General features: G+C 31.5%; 1 protein-coding gene across 1 annotated transcript in view; it reads right to left on the bottom strand.

Annotated features, from left to right (window-relative positions):
- TkR99D (Tachykinin-like receptor at 99D) overlaps positions 1-17,459 on the bottom strand; it is a 544,278-nt gene that overhangs the window by 129,856 nt on the left and 396,963 nt on the right. The gene's annotated exons all lie outside the window — the stretch shown is intronic.

Here is a 17,459-nt window from a genome sequence, read left to right as displayed (position 1 = left end):
CAGTTTATTTATTACAACGTTTTTATTAGGTCGTATTCTTGTTTGTCCGGTGGTTGTTTATCCAGTACAAATCTTCCAATCAATTTTTAACTAACTTACCGACTAGCTAGACATTTTAGAAACTTTTAGAATATTTATCAGAACACGATGCCAATGCATTCTTTTAATACTTTTAGCCACCTTTAAGTAGAATTGATTTCATTTTCAGTTAATTCTGTTTTGTATGAAAAGTTATTTCGGAAGAAATGCGTAAAAAGTAAAACACTATTATTGGTTGCTAGGGGTCTGGGGTCCTAGCAACTAAATTATTAATATATACGTGCGTTACTAAGGAAATCAATATGAAATGTCAAAATGACATTTCAATATTCTATATTTATTTATTCAGTATTTCTATTGAGTACATTTTTTTTGATCGTTTAAGCTAGTCAAGTCATGTTTATATGATTCAACAGAAAATTTAAAAACGTTGTACTTATAGTACATGGGGTACAGAAAAAATTCTTGAAACTCCTTTACTTGAGGTTGTATGGATACTATCCGTGGCTTTATCCAACTGACTTTCTCTTAGGCATGCTTACATACTGCAGTCTGCGATTTAGAAGAAATCTTTATTTAGCTACGTATTTTTTTCGACTTATACAAGGTATAAATGAGAACTCTGCCATTCTGAGCAGTGTTGACCTGTCTGTCCCTGATAACTATCTTAAAAATAGAGACCATCAGTTGTTTATTCTCCCAAGGTGCAGAACCAACCTGCCACTGGTAATGCCAATTGGGAGAGTGATAACTATGTTCAACGAAATTGCTTCGGGTGTTGATATATTCCACCTACGTGAGCATGAGTTTAGGTGGATGTTGTTTTATAAATTCTTAAAATAGGGTCTGCTTAACTCATCCGGTGTTCTTCCTTGTACCTATCTAATTCATCTACTGATATATCTCTTTTTTTATGTAATACTGTTATATTTATATATCTTTGTTTCTAAATGTCATGTTGTGAACGTCTTAAACTTATAATTTGTAATGTCCACAATATGTTAAAAAAATAAATGAATTGAATTGAATTTTTAATAAAAAGTACTTTTTATCTTGTAATTATTTTATTAATAAATTGTACGTATGCTTCTTTACATAAAGGATTTTTGGCATTTAATAATGTATACAATCCACTCTTATGGATGAACGTTTTAATATACTCCAGGTTGGATCAAAAAACGCTTTTTATTTACCCCTTGTTAACATAAAATATTAAACAATGCGTGAATTATTTGAATCGTTCCTTTCGTATTTGTAAATATCTAAGTCACTAAAACACAATGTAAAATGTGAAAGAAAAACATGAGTAACAAATTTAAATACTTTACATTCGTTAAAATTCACGAATATTAAATTTAAAATTTGAATATTTTATTTATGCTTGATTTGTGACAGCAGTAATTAAGAAATGTTCCAGAATGTAGCGATTTCAAGTATTTTCACTGTTGTTTTTATTTCCCTGGATATTTCCATGAAAATTATTTCACAAAATTCACAGTTGTTTGTGAATATTTCCCATTTATTATAATATTATCAAAATATCATCGCGAGAGTTATTAAATAAATATCCAACATTAATTTGTGTCTAACTTTGAATAGGCAATAAATTTTACATATAAATGTTGGATGCCAGATAATATAGCTAAAGAAGACACAATAAGAATGTATAAATTATCATTGTGTTTTATAATACTTTTATATTATATTAATTTATCGTACAATGATTCACTTGTATTGTTATTTTAGCGTGGTCTACAAATCGTACTCGTATCTGGAAATTTGAACGTAAACAGTTCACCGCAGGATACTTATTCGTGCGCCGCAGTACGTGAAACATGAGCTCGTCTAACATTTAACCAAATTACGAGTTCTTCGTTGAAGATTTCACCGTGAAGTATATTTGTACGTATGCTAGAATATATGGCGAATTTTATGAGATGTTTTACTAGGTTAGGTTAGGTTAGGGTTAGTCTAATTGGAACAGTACTATTTGCAAACTATCGCCAAATTTTGTAAGATACGTACAAATGTATTCCATGCTGAAATGTACTCGTCATTTGATAAAATGTTATACGAACTCATGTTTAACGTACGGCGGCGCACGAATAAGTGTCCCACGAAGAACTGCATACGTACAACTTACATGTAACCAATCGTACAACCCTTCATTAAACTGTGTTCAACCAAATCGGTTAAGATATTGATATATTTGCCTTGCATGAGGGTAGGTTAATTTGAAGTCGGCATTGTTTTATCAATTCTTAAAATTGAGTCGACTTACAAGACGTTGATAATATTTATATTTATTTCTAGGTATTTTAATTTTGTTTGTTGTGATTCTCTGAGGTTGTTTATTTATTTATTCAAAAATACACATTGAGTACATAACAAATTATTAATTCAAGACATTCACAACATGACATATTTAGAATAAAAAGTATAGGTAAATCAACTAAGTAGAGAAAAAAACAAAGCAAAAAATAATTTTATAGCAAAAGATATAAAATCAAAAAAAATAATAAGTAAAAATTGGTAAGTGGTAGAAACCACTATTAAATCAGTGGGACAAACCACTGGTTTAGTATACCAAGGACAACAATGTATACAGACAAAAAATAGTATATTATTCGTTTTGTACATACAAATATACAATACATATATTACAATTTAATATTATATCATTCCACTGAGAATGAAAAATAATTATTTTCAATGCTTTTATGTTACTTTAGTGATGTTTTTAAATTGACAATTGAAAATTTATAACAGAATACGTTTTTTGATTGTAACTTAAAATTTTTGCTAGTTTCCGGGAAAATTCTGATACATAGCAATCCTAAGCAAATTAAACAACAAAATAGAATTTTAAAATCAAAATACATATTGCATCGCTAAAAATGTTAACATCTCTAAGGAGTGCATTGACCAACCGCACAGCTCTCGCTATTGGTGCTTGGTGAGCCTGACATGAGGAAACAGCTTTCTCCCAAAATAGGTCTTGGCTGCGACTGCGCATTTAATTGGCAGGTGTATGTAAATTCAAATTTTCCTGAATACATATATTATCTTGTAAGGATTGACGGTAACGGTCATAAAAAAACAGCAAAGGTTGTGTAGAGAATGGCGAGATTTATTTATAACAACGTCGTTACAAAAATTACGCTGTATACAGTCATAAAGACTTAACATATTATAATATTGTATTTTTTAAGTACCTACGTCGGCAGAGCTACCGGCGTGCTGAAGGTCAGAAACTGGAGTGACAGTTCTTCGATCTCGATAGATTAAAGAGAGCGAAAAATAAAAAAAATAATAAAATGCGAATTCTGTCGCAGAATCTCGAAATTTTTCGTCCCTCTCTAATTGATCTGGAGTTGGTTCACGTTTTTTTACCTGGGTCTCGGATGACGTAATCCGCCTCCCTTCCTAGTCTTAACAAATTATTTTACACACATTACATACACACTCAAAAATCTAACTTATAGCGCACGGCTTCCGAATACTTTCTCGCTCGCACATCGGACGTCACCTACCTTAGACTATAGATACATCTAGACGCCAATGAAGCCGCGTGCCTTGCGTTTGGTTTGTGAGCGAGCGAACGCATTAGTCTACAAATGTTCGAGACCATAGACCATTTCGCTAGTGCTCGACCAAAGTGCTCGCACTAGACGCTCAGAATTAAAATATAATTTTCTATTTTTTACGTTATATAGTATTTTTAAGCGGTCAAAATGCGACCATTAGATAAAGATATCCATAATTTAAGTTATTTTAAAGAAAAACTAGGTCACTGATATTAAAATATATAATAAAATACAAATAAATTATCATGAACATGTATCAACTTACTTATGAAACGTAATACCATCTTCTTGCTTATCAGTACGGTTACCACATTTAAGAAAACACACAGAACTATCTTTTCTACTTAATTAACTAAAAATATTTACCACTGACTTTATGTTTAACACAAAAAATATCAATTTTAGCAACACGAGCTCGCAAGTTATCGACGCTACGTGAAGCGTTTCGCCCCGTTTTGATGGCGATACTTTTGGAAACTAGCTTGTAGCTAGTAGACCTTTTATCTTACTCTAGCGCGTGTCGCAAAGATTGTAAGGATGCCTAATACTTTCTCACTCGCACTCATGCATCGTTTTTGTTCAGGCCTTGCCTACCTTAGACTATAGATACATCACCTACAGTCAGCGCGGGCGTCCCCACTATCGCGCGTCTTCGCTATCTGGCGTCCCCCACCGAAGAACACTTATCCAGGCGTTATCACCTGGACGGCGAGGAAGGGGCCGCCTAGTTCGCTATATAAGACGATGCTCGGCCTTGAACAATCAGTTAGCTTTGGGCCAGACTTGGCCCTGACTCAGCTTAGCACAGTAGTCTTGCTTACTCTGACAACGGTATATACGGTTAGCCGTGACTCTATCAGAGTACAGTGAGCTATTGTGGTGAGCGAGGCACAAGCTAAGGTTTCGCCATAGTTTCACCTTCAACATCACAATGAATTCATTACAAATTAATTCTGAGGTTATCCTATAAACTCTAATTTACAATTAATTTAGGTTCGTTAAATTACACATTTACAATCCAAATTATGTAAAATTTATGCTACATATACCAATTTGTAAGATAACTCTGATTTTATTTGCTATATGTACATTAGATCGATACTAGTTCAGCGCATGTATTTAGTTGTATATTTATATATTGAGGTATTATAATTGTTACAATAAGTAAGCCGTCTATACTGTCACAACTATCTATCTCGCTTTAAAAGTGAACACAGCCAAGAGAGGTGCTGCTAAAAATAGCTCATTTTGATAGTTCAGATGGTTAACTTATTGTAATAATTAACCAGTATATAAATATGATAAACTACCCTAGACATTCGCCGATAGTCGCCGATAGCAGCCTTGTACATAGAATAAATGCGCAGAACTCTTTTAAGTTCCTAGGGAATGACACCCTTTTAACGATGTCAGTGGGTAAGGACGGTGAAAATTAAAAATAAAATAACTATCTATAATACGATTATGATTGTTTTCAAATATGTGGTTAGAAAATTCTGAAAAAATACGTTTTAGGCATCTAATACATTCATTGACTAATATTGAAAGCTCATTGTGTTTTTCCTATGTAAGCCTTGTCACAATCGTTGCATCATAATTCATAAATGCCACTGACATTTAAAGAGTTATTTTTAAATTATTTTCAGTTGTAGCACTTAGATTTTTTTCCGACCATGTCCGATCATATGGGCCTCCACAGAGTAGAGGTTTGTATTAACAGATTTTGTTTTTTTTTTTACGAGAAATGGATGCCACGTGCTCAACCTATTAGGTCCATACCCTGACTCACACACAAATTGAAAAACAATATGTGTACTTGCCAGACCCAGGATTTGAACCTGAGACCTACGGTGTGATAGTCCAACGCTTAAGCCGCGCGGTTACCGTGGGTGTCATATCACTTAGATTAGCATATAGCATGGGAGGCAAACTGCGGCCCGCTGGGTATTTTTTTGCGAATTACGAATAACTTTTTTATATTTTTTTCAAAAATATTGACAATACATTAAAATTTGTTAAGCAATAGTACGCGATCCATTTTCAATAGATATTGATAGTGTGCCGACAGAGGTACAACTTGAGATTATTGATCTGCAGTGTGACACTGATTTACGAGAATTGCATCGTCGTGAAGAAATCTCCAAATGCCCTTAATTCAGACAAATTCGACCAACTTAAAGATTAGGCAAGAAAAATTTTCGTTATTTTTGGATCTACCTATATATTATGTGAACAAACATTTTCGATCATGAACCTCAATAAAAATTCTTTATGATCAAATATCTCGGATGTCCATTTACAAGCAGTTTTGAGAATATCAACTACAAAATTAACACCTGAATTTAAAAAGAAATGTTAAAAAATGTAAGTACAACAGTTTCATTTTTCTCATTAATTTTTTTGTAATGTTTATTTTTCGTGATAATAAATAGTGTATAAATGGTATTTTACTTGCGGCCCGCCGCTCATTTTTAATTCTTAAATTTGACCCTCCATCCAAAAAGTTTGCCCCCCCCCCCGATATAGAATATGATAGGAAAGAGATAAATTTATTCTTACAATATTTACAAATTTTATATTAATCATATTTGACGATGTTTGACAGAAAATCTTATAACATATTATAGCAGGTACATAATATTATTATAACGTATGTATCTCTGATCTATTTACCAAATCGTTTCACAAAAACCCACGCGAACCAAAATTTTCGACGAAACAAATTTTCTTTTTTATGAAAGCTGTTGCGATGTTTATATGCGATATGTAAATACATAATCTTTTTGTACATAAACGCGATGTGTGAAAATTTTATGTATACATAAAAATGTTTGACGCGTTACGCCTTAGAAGGGAGGATGAAGCATCCCATAAAATTAGGTATGCTTCACGTTTAAGAGGTTATTTAAATTTATATTACATAGGTTTTTCATAAATGCGTATAATTTTTCATATTACAAAAATAGTTGTATGTGTAATATTTATTGACATGGTACATAAACTGAAGCATATTATCATTATGTACTAAATCGTGGCATGAACATACTATTTTAAATATTCAGAACAAGCCCGGAGTACAGCAGAATTTAAACGGAAGGCTGTCGAGTTCAGTGGTCAGCAACTATCAGGACACCGATTCTGGTATTAGAGAAGCAGAAGATAATATCGTCACTGTTCTGGCAGAAGACACTAATTCGAAAAAATGACATATTAAGTTAGTTATACCAAAATGTTCCTTATTTCAAACTTTACCGTCTGGAAACCTTCTTAATAAATAAACAGTCTTTATTTTAAAGTCATCCTTTTTACGATTACTAATTAATAAACTCACATTATAGAGCATTTCAAACATTTTAACAACTTCAAAGTCAAATCACTCAAAACTAGTATTCTCCAGTTAGTGTGTTCTGCCAGAACAGAGACGATATTTTGTCAACATTTTCGTAGTGTTTAATGTGTTACGTAACGGTAAAATTCGTAGTGATTTACGTATTTTATCACGTTTTTATTAGCTCGTATTCTTGTGTGTCCAGTACATTTTTTTCTTGTTTGTCCAAGATTTGTATTGGACGATTGAAGATTTTTAACTAACTTCCCGACTAGCTAGACATTTTAAACATTTATATTATATCAAAACACGACGACGATGCATTCTTTTAATACTTTTAGCCATTTTAAGCAGAATTGAATTCAATTTCAGTTAATTCTGTTTTGTATGGAAAGTTATTATTGTTGGTTGCTAAGGGGGTCCTAGCAACTTAATTTTAATATATACGTGCGTTACTATGGAAATCAATATGAAATGTCAAAATGACATTTCAGTATTCTATATTTATTCAGTATTTCTATCAAGTACAGTAAAAAGTTTTTATTAATACATAGAATTGTCAAGTTTATATGATTCAAAATAAAATTTAAAAACGTGGTATATAAAAAAGTTCTTTTTATCGTGTAATTATTTGAAATTAAGATAAACGTGAAACTTATACCGATGTCCGCTAACAAAATGTACAAACAATTTTAATTATTTATTCTTCATAATATTTAGTGAAACGTGAGTTCAGCATGGCAATAAATTTTTAAACTAAAAAAGAAACCGATTGCAAGTAACTTACTCTATTCGCGGTGATTTAAGAATGCTGCTGACAAAAATAGATCCGATCATTAAATAAATTGATAGAATCGTTCCTACGAATTAAAAGCGATCCTCATTAATGGACAACAATCAAGTGGGTCAACAACTACGACTATCTTGAACGACAAATGTCAATTAATGGCATTGATAATATTGATATACTACTAGATGAGCAGTTCCCATACAAGTGTCATTTTAAAAATGTACCACAAAATATATTACGAATATCGTCTTATAATATTTTCTTGTAGGTATAATGCGTTAAGACCGTTAACATGGATTCCCGAATTTCACCCGTATTGCCCTGGCTGTAAAACTAAATTTGCGTTCTTGGAATAGTGAACCTAAGGGTGGCTGCAACGCAAAACAGAGAAAGCAAGTCGTCATGCGCTGACTATTAGTTAGAGTAAGATGCAAGTTAGATCGGGCTTACTCAGTAAGTTTTAACAAAGGCCGAGTCGCTGAAAATCGGGCGTTATTTTAAGAAGCATATGATTCATCCAGTAGTATATCAATGATTAATGGTGATATATTATACAGCGAGATTCCACGGAGTTCATGTAGTTGTTTGGTATTTGAATTTTCTATGATGTCCATCTACTAAGTGTAACCTTATATTTATTATTTGATTAATAAATTTAATTCATAATTTATGTTGTTTTATTTTATGCAATTGTATAATACTGAATAACATTTTGAGGTTGTATATAATATTGGATGTATATTTGATGAAATTGTTCGCAGAGTAACGCAAGGCTGGAGTGCTTTTGGCCACCTGAATAATGTCTTCAAAAGTGACCTTCCACTGCGCCTAAAGCGCAAAGTGTTCAACCAGTGTGTGCTTCCCGTAATCACATATGCGTGTGAAACATGGAACCTAAGTAAAAGAGAGATCCAGAAACTTAGAGTAGCACAATGCGGTATGATATAGAGGTGCATGCTAGGCATAACGCGAAAGGACAAAAAGAGAAATGAGTGGATAAAGAAGCAGATTTGCGATGCAACAGAGTTTATTAAAAGCCTCAAATGGAGATGGGCTGGACACATTGCTAGAAGAAAAGATAATCGTTGGACGAATTTAGTCATCCAGTGGTATCCAAGAGGTACAAAACGTCCGCAAGGTAGACCTAGAGACCGCTGGATCGATGAAATGATAAAGTTCTGCGGAAGTACGTGCCAACGCAACGCAACGCACAGGACCGAGAGAACTGGAAGCAGCTTGAAGAGGCCTTCATCCAGCAGTGGATAGATACAGACTGATGATGATGATGATATAATATTATTTAGTTATCTATGTGAATTTAGTATTTAATAGTGTTACGTCATTTTCGAACAAACGCAGTATCCGAGGAATGATTATTCAATTGAGAGATTTTTTATGATCTGCTTGATTGAAAGGTAGAATATCGACTAATCATTATATTTAATACAATGTAATATGATAAGTTCGAGTGACGTGTTAGTTTTCGTCTGAGATTGTTGGTTCTATTAAATTTAATGTTAATAGATATTACTACATGCATTTGGACGCCTGAATAGTATATTCGAAAGGAACCTCTCAATGTGTCTTAAGGGCGACCTAACCGAATTTATTCTTTATTTTTTAAACGGTACATGTTGAAACACGCGTGTTAACATCATTTTACTCTCTACTTAAATTATAATTTGTCAATTTATGGCTACGGCCGTATGTTGTAGCTTAACCACTGGGGAATGCCAAAAGAAATAGCGTATTTCAAAAAAACACTACCTTATTCTTAGGTCAATAATTATTATAAAGCAATCATTATTCGTATGATGGTCAAAAACATAGCTTATAATGAGTATCTTTAGAATTATCTTCAAATATGTTAATCTTGCCTAATTTTTAAATAATAAAATGCCTAAATCTTGTCAAATTTGGGATCACAGAGAATATCAATATAATTTTTTATCGTAAATATTTCACTATAATAATGTCGATATAAATTATACTGATGGTTTTATAAATGCGTTTAAAAATTAATAAATGTAAAAAATCTTAACACCACTGCACATTTATGTACTGAAATATGACTTTATTCTAAAACATTAGAGCGAGAGGTTTAAAATAATACTATTTTATGTAATAAAAATACTTTATGCAGTCATCAAATGCTTAAAATAAATATAAAGTATAATAAGGCTTCAAAATTATATAAATAGATTATCTACAACGTTTAAGGTATGTCCAGGATCATGCTTTGAAAATAGAACAAAAGCTCCATTTTGACCTACGCTGAGCATGTCCCCCCTTAATAGGTCCATGTTGGGCATAATGTGGAAAGATCACAAAAGAAATCAATGGATAAGAAATCAGCTAAGAGTACGCAATAGAGGTCGCTAAGCAAATGATATGGCAATGGGCTGGAAATGTCGCTCGGCGAGTTGACAACTGGAAATATTAAAGCTATTACACAATTGTACCCAAGGATACCCTAAAATGCGTTGGATAGACGAACTCATAAAGTTTGGTGGATGTACATGGCAGCGAAGAACTAGGGACCAAACAGAGTAGAAGGAGCTAGAGGAGTCTTCATCGAACAGTGGATTGACCCCGCTTGATGATAATGACGATCCTGATACTAATGAGGCGAAGGATGGCACCCAATGTCAAAAAATGTTATATTGTGGCACTTCAGCGTTGTAGTTTGCCGACCACTGATTTAGTATACCAAGGACAACAATGTAGCCACTGTAGCAATGTAGCCACAATGTACAGCCAAAAAATAATATATTATTTTTTTTGTACATACAATACATATATTATTTCAATTTAATAATAATATTATATCATTCCATTGAGAATGAAAAATAGTTATTTTCAATGCTTCTATGTTACTTTAGTGACGTTTCTAAAATGACAATTGAAAATTTATAACAGAATACATTTGATTGTAACTTAAAATTTTTGCTAATTTCCGGGAAAATTCTGATACATAGCAATCCTATTTTAAAAGTATTTTACCATGTTTTTATTAGCTTCTTGTTTGTCCCGTATAGATTTTTTCTTGTTTATCCAAGATTGTTAACTAACTTCCCGACTAACAAGACATTTGAAACTTTTAGAATATATCAGAACACGACGGGAATGATTTTTTTAAAAATACTTTTGGACATCTTTAAGCAGAATTGAATCCATTTTCAGTCAATTCTGTTATGCATGTTTCGGAAAAAAATCGTTAAAAGTAATATTTACTACTCATTCATTATTGGTTGCTAAGTGGGTCCTAGCAACAAAATTATTAATATATACGTGCTATAGAATATAGTGCTGTTACTATGGAAATCAATATGAAATGTCAAAATGGCATTTCAGTATTCTATATTTAAAACGTTTAGTTTCAAAAGCCCCTAAAACGATTTTAAGTAGTTCTGAGAAAAATGAGAAAAACTATTTTAGGTAGTTTTGAGAAAAATGATAGAAAATCATATATATTTAATCTATGAACTTTATGTATTTATTTTTTAATTCGTTACATTCTAAAGAGTATTTTGGTTTTCCATTTTAGGGGTTTTTGAAAAGCACACCCAACCATTTTAGCAGGTTTTGAAATTTACCCTAATTTTTGAGCATACGTATTGACGGTTTTTGACGGTTTTTTAAAGTTCAATCTTTGGGCATCATATAGGTAACAAAAATATCCATCTGAATACATATCTAACTCAAAAATTTTCAATAACCGTTTTAGGGGCTTTTGAAACTAGGCGCTTCATTTATTAATACATAGAATTGTCAAGTTTATATGATTCAACCAATAACATTATTAATGGACGACTCACTCAATACAATAGTTAGCAAATAAATTCACGCATAGCGACATTCGCACATGTATAGGTAGACGTCACGCAATTTCTATTATGCGACATCACGCATCGGGAATTTATAGCAATATCACCTTTATTGTAATGGCGTTAGAACAGTGTTTCTAGTATCAATCATCATTTTAGCGAACCCGTTCGAACCGAACCATTCGGCAGACCCGACACAAAGCATTGGGAATTTATAGCAATATCACCTTTATTGTAATGGCGTTAGAACAGATTATGCCATTCGGCAGACCCGACAAAAAAGTGAGTGTCATTTTTCTTTCCAGATGCGTCGTCGATATTAATGTCATTGGATTCAACAGAAAATTTAAAAACGTGGTATATATAAAGTTCTTTTTTATCTTGTAATTATTTATACATAAGTTAGCAAAGAACGATTTATATTATGTTCTTATTAAATCATCGTTGGCTAATTGACTTCAGCCTACTTACTATATGAAAACGCAGCTGAAAACAAGGTAGTCGGGAAACATTCGTACGTACAGTAAAAGGTTTAGTCTAAAACATTGGATTCCTGGCAGAGGTGTAGTACATGGTACGCATGCCATTTTCTGAAAATTATTCGCCCGGGTAACGCCTCTGCAACGCTCCAGTGACGCCAAGAATGTTTCCCAAGATGGGTTTCTCTTCCAAAAAAACTACATTTATTTTAACCCCTACATTTTTAAATCCAGGATTTAGGTACCTAGTTAAATAGATGTAATTTAGAAAAACTCCATTAGTAGCATTCTATTAATTTTTTTAATTAAATAACATTTTTTTAAAACTTATTTTTTACTCGTTTTATTTAATAAAAAAATCAATTTATAGTACATGCTACAGCGTTTTTATTAGCTCGTATTCTTGTTTGTCCGGTGGTTATTTGTGCAGTACAAATCTTGCAATCGATTTTTAACTAACTTTCCGACTAGCTAGACATTTCAAACTTCTAGTTAGAAACGTCAAGCTAGTCGGAAAGTTAGTTAAAAATCGATTGCAAGATTTGTACCGGACAAATAAGAACAGGACCTAATGAAAACGTTGTAAAAATCCGTAAAACGTAAAAGACTATTATTGGTTGTTAAGGGGGTGGTCCTAGCAACAAAATTAATAATATGTACGTGCGTTACTATGGAAATCAAAATGAAATGTCAAAATGACATTTCAGTATTCCATATTTGTTGGTTTCGTTGTTTATTTGTTTTTTATTTACTTCATATCAAGTACAAGTTTTAGCATATTGAGCATAATAATTCAACAGAAAATTTAAAAACATTGTATATAAAAAGTTCTTTTTATCCTGTAAATATTTTATCTATATATTATTATAATAAAAATAAAACTATGGTTGTTTGATTTATTTTTCATCCTTGGTCCCAACTGAGATCTACATATTATAAAAGAAAAATAATATAAATAAAGTTTGCATATTTTGGATTTGATTTAAACTTGATGTTCTTTTGTTTGAGTTAGCTGTCAGAATAATTTTCATTATGATATTTTGTATGTCATGGATCAATAAAGTAACCTCGTGCAAAGCTGGCTACTTCATACAGTTTTTAATAAAAAGAAACATGTCAATATTTAAAATATTTCAATGGTTTACTAGTGGAATAAGTTGGTGAGTTATATATTTGAATTCAAATTCAAATTCATTTACTTATGTAAAGGAAACGTAGTGGACTTTATACATTACAAATTCAAGAATATGACATAAAAAAACAAAGAAAATAATATAAGCAGTATTAGAAACACAGTATAGAGAGAAAATATAAAAATATGAATTACACGAAAGTATGTAGGTAGGAAAACGAAGAACCATATTTTTCACCGAGTTAGTTAGGGAGTTAGCGAAAGAAATGATTTTTAAAATTCATGTTATTTATTGAATAAATAAAAGGTTTATAAAGTACACTTTAAACGTCCTGATTAGTTTAGATATCATAGAGCTACGTGCATAAAATGCTTCCCGGAACGCATTTATCGAGTCCATTTTTTCCCACCTGTTGTGTCAACCTTAGGATTCGACCGGACTTACTATTTACCATTAGGGGTGTCATTTATATACAAAGTGGTATAATTTTTGTTTCACGATGTTTATATATTTAAAAGATTCTTATATAATACTTTTTCGGATATCATCGCCAAGTAGTTAACATTTCTTGCCGATTACAAAGACGAACTTTTACAAGCTGTTATTGTATATTATACTTTGTCACTGTTCAATAGATCGGTTTTAAGGGGACACTCTACAGAAATGCCCTTGAGAATTGAAAATATGATATTTTTATATGTAGTCCGAAATAGTTGGTCTACTAGTAATATTAAAAATTCGCCGCCGATGCGTGCCTCAAAAGTAATGGTCACTAAATTAAACTTAAAACAAACAAACTCACTCCAAATAAGCCAGTATGGGGTGACCAAAAAATAATATCTTCTAATATAAGTACTTAAATGTTACTAAATTCAATATGTTAATCAGCTCTTTGGTGGGAAGTATTGCAACCAATATGGTGGTATTGTGAAGTTTTTAAACTTAGAGTGTAGAGTTTATTTTAATAGTTTAGAAACTTAGAAATAGATTAATAACTTTTTAACCTTAAATTGTACGAGAACTAAACATACGAAGGATGTTGAAACACATATTATCTACATAAATTTTAATTTCATGTGCTATCCAAAAAACATTATAAATGAATAGTATTTATATGTAATGTGTAAGACCTATTAAATAATTATTAAAAAAAAGGTACATATTGTTTAATTCTAATGCATATTTAAAAAAAGAACGTAGAATATATCTAGTGATGTACCCGATTGGTTTAAGTTTAGTCTGACACTTTTACAAACTAGTAACGCAACTTTTATAATATGTACTAGTGAAACAATAGGTAGGTACCATTATTGTATTTTGTTGGTTGAGTAAAACCAATGCACGAAATAATTTATAACGCCTAAAAATAAACATTATCGTGGAGGCCCCATGCACTTTTATTATTTTTCACATTGTTTTACATTCGGCCGGCCGGCAAACAGCGGTGACGGAACCTAATAAATCATTGCAATGAATTGCTCTACCGACAAAATTATTATTATGTTTTTAAAATAAAATGTTCGATGACCAGGGATTTTGTTGTAAATTTTATTTAAAATGACGTGGTACTCTCTCAGTGGACTCTCTTCGACTGAAATATGAATCATACTGGCTCCTGTTATACTCACTCTTAACGAGCTGGGTTTCGCCTTTCACCATTTTGAAGTTTTACGTTTACCTACCTTTTGTATTAAATGTTTTAAAATAAATTATACTTCACTTACGTGGTTTTAACCAACAGTTGTTTGAATTTAGAGCTATGTTTATAACAGTAGATTTAAAAAAAATACAATGGCAATGTTATTATACAGTAGATAACATAAAATATATTATACCGGTAGATCGATAAGTAAAGTTTTATTATTCTGACAAATGAAAAAAGTATCAAAGTTATGTTATAATATGTTGTATTTACCATTAAGTATATAATAGTTTAGATACCTACTGTATATTATTTAAACGATATAGGAATACGTAAAAATAATGTGTTTTTATATTGGGTGTGGGCATACTATTTGATTTATATTTTTACTACTCAGTGATTTAAAGTCAAGTCCTACATTCTAAGCTGAAGGTATGGCTTAATATATGGCTTTACTTTCCCAACTCAAATGATACCTCCTCTTCGGCTTTCAAACTTCTGTATCGAGGGTGTGCACAAAAGGTGCTCGAAACTTCGAAAAAAGTTCAAAAAGCTTCGAAGATACGGGAAGCTTAATTTATAACGAGGATAATAGTCGCACAACGATTCACAAAACAGTGATTTTAGAAAATTAAATAAAATCTCATACAAAAAAGCAAATTATAGCTTACGTTGGGTATCGGATACGTATTTTGAAGGGATTTTAATTTGTAATAAATACAATTTATTGAATATACATTTAAATGTACTTTAATTAATGAACATGGTGTCTAAAAATCACTAGAAAATTGAAAAAAAAAGTTTATTTTAAAGACACATTAAAATTAAAAAGAAAATAAACTATCGTTTTACATTTTAGAATAAAAATAATAACAAGATAAAAAGAATTTTTTATATATACAACGTTTTTTAATTTTTTGTTGATTCATATAAACTTGACTTGACTAGCTTAAACGATCAAAAAAATTGTATTTAATAGAAATAATACTGAAATATCATTTTGACACTCATATTGATTTCCATAGAAATTCACGTATATATTAATAATTTAGTTGCGAGGGCCCCAACCAATAATGGTGTCCAAATAACTTTTCATACAAAACAGAATTAACTGAAAATGAATTGAATTCTACTTAGAGATGGCTAAAAGTATTAAGATAATACATTGGCATCGTGTTTTGATATATTCTAAAAGTTTAAAATGTCTAGCTAGTCGGGAAGTTAGTTAAAAATCGATTGCAAAATTTGTAATGGGACAACCACCGGATAAACAGGAATACAACTTAATAAAAACGTTATAATAACATGGCTGTTCATTATAATAGCGCCTGTACACGTGCATGGATTTACTAGCAGTAATGTTGTGTGTTTTAAACTATTGCGATAATAACTGTTTACACGTAAAAGTGTCATTCTTCAAGAGTAAGCGAGTCGCGATGTTGTCAATTTATAGTACTATTTTTTGACAGGTCGTAAAAATCGGTTAACCTCAAATGAGTCTCTGCGAGGTGAAGTTTGTTTTTTTACTAGGAGGTTTTCCATTATCGTTCTACTGCGCAGGCGCAGATATAGACCAAATCCAAACTGTTGCGTCAAAATTCATAAGCTTCCGATTTTTTTTTGATTCCTGCATGCAAACTTGCAACTTGTATTTTAGTGCATTTTATTGTAATGGCCGCAATAACACGTATTAACTGTCGGCAGTTAATCCAGAGACGTGTAAACGGTATATAATATACTAGTTGAAATACCCAGCATTGATCGGCGTGGTTCATGGTATTTACCATTTATTGTATAATTTGACAGGCGCATGCTTTTGTTTTTCTTTTTTTAAATATTTGTTTTGTTCCTTTAGAGATTTTGAATAATGAATTGTTTAATGTTAATTACCTATTCAAAAAGTAAACAATTGATGAGACCTTACCATCGGATCATTAACAAAAAAGTTAGTTTTTTGGTGCGGAGGCTATGGTTGAGACCGCATTATTGGAGCATCAAGAAAATGAATTATTAAAGTATTTGAAAGTGATACTCGTCACAGTAAATTTTCTGGGGTTTTTGCAAGGCAGTTTCGTAATATGTCATGTCCAAAATGAAATCAGCAATAATACTCGATGTGACAAATAAGGATTTTTTAAATTTTATATTTGCATCAAGAAGAGTAATAATTTTCCTTTAAAGTCCTTAAATAAATGTTGATAGTAAACGCGAAGTATCATAAAGGCGTATAGAAAAAAACAAGCCAAAATAGATTAGACCCTCTTCGAGTTATTCAAATTTAAATTCAAATTCAAATATATTTATTTTCATTATATACTGAATATAACAAAATATAAATTTAAAGCATTCACGACATGACATAAAATAAGTCTTAACATTTTTTTAAATAAAAATACAGAGCAATGTTAGTTAATAATACGATAAGTAATACAATAAGAGATAAAATAATAATGATAATAGTAGATGAAAGCACACAGAGTGAACTAGGTTGATAGACCCTATTTTGAAAACGTATAAAACAACGTCCACCCAAGTTCACTTTTACGTAAGTGGAATATATAAATATCCGAAGCGATTTTATTAAACATATTGTTCTCCCAATTGGCATTACTAACTATGGATACCCTCGATTCC

This window comes from Rhyacophila brunnea, unplaced genomic scaffold (assembly GCF_057557595.1).
Source record: "Rhyacophila brunnea isolate RB1 unplaced genomic scaffold, BYU_Rbru_1.0 scaffold_10, whole genome shotgun sequence".
NCBI classification, from domain to species: domain Eukaryota; kingdom Metazoa; phylum Arthropoda; class Insecta; order Trichoptera; family Rhyacophilidae; genus Rhyacophila; species Rhyacophila brunnea.
Note: the sequence above shows the minus strand (reverse complement) of the source record. Positions and strands in the feature narration are given on the sequence as shown.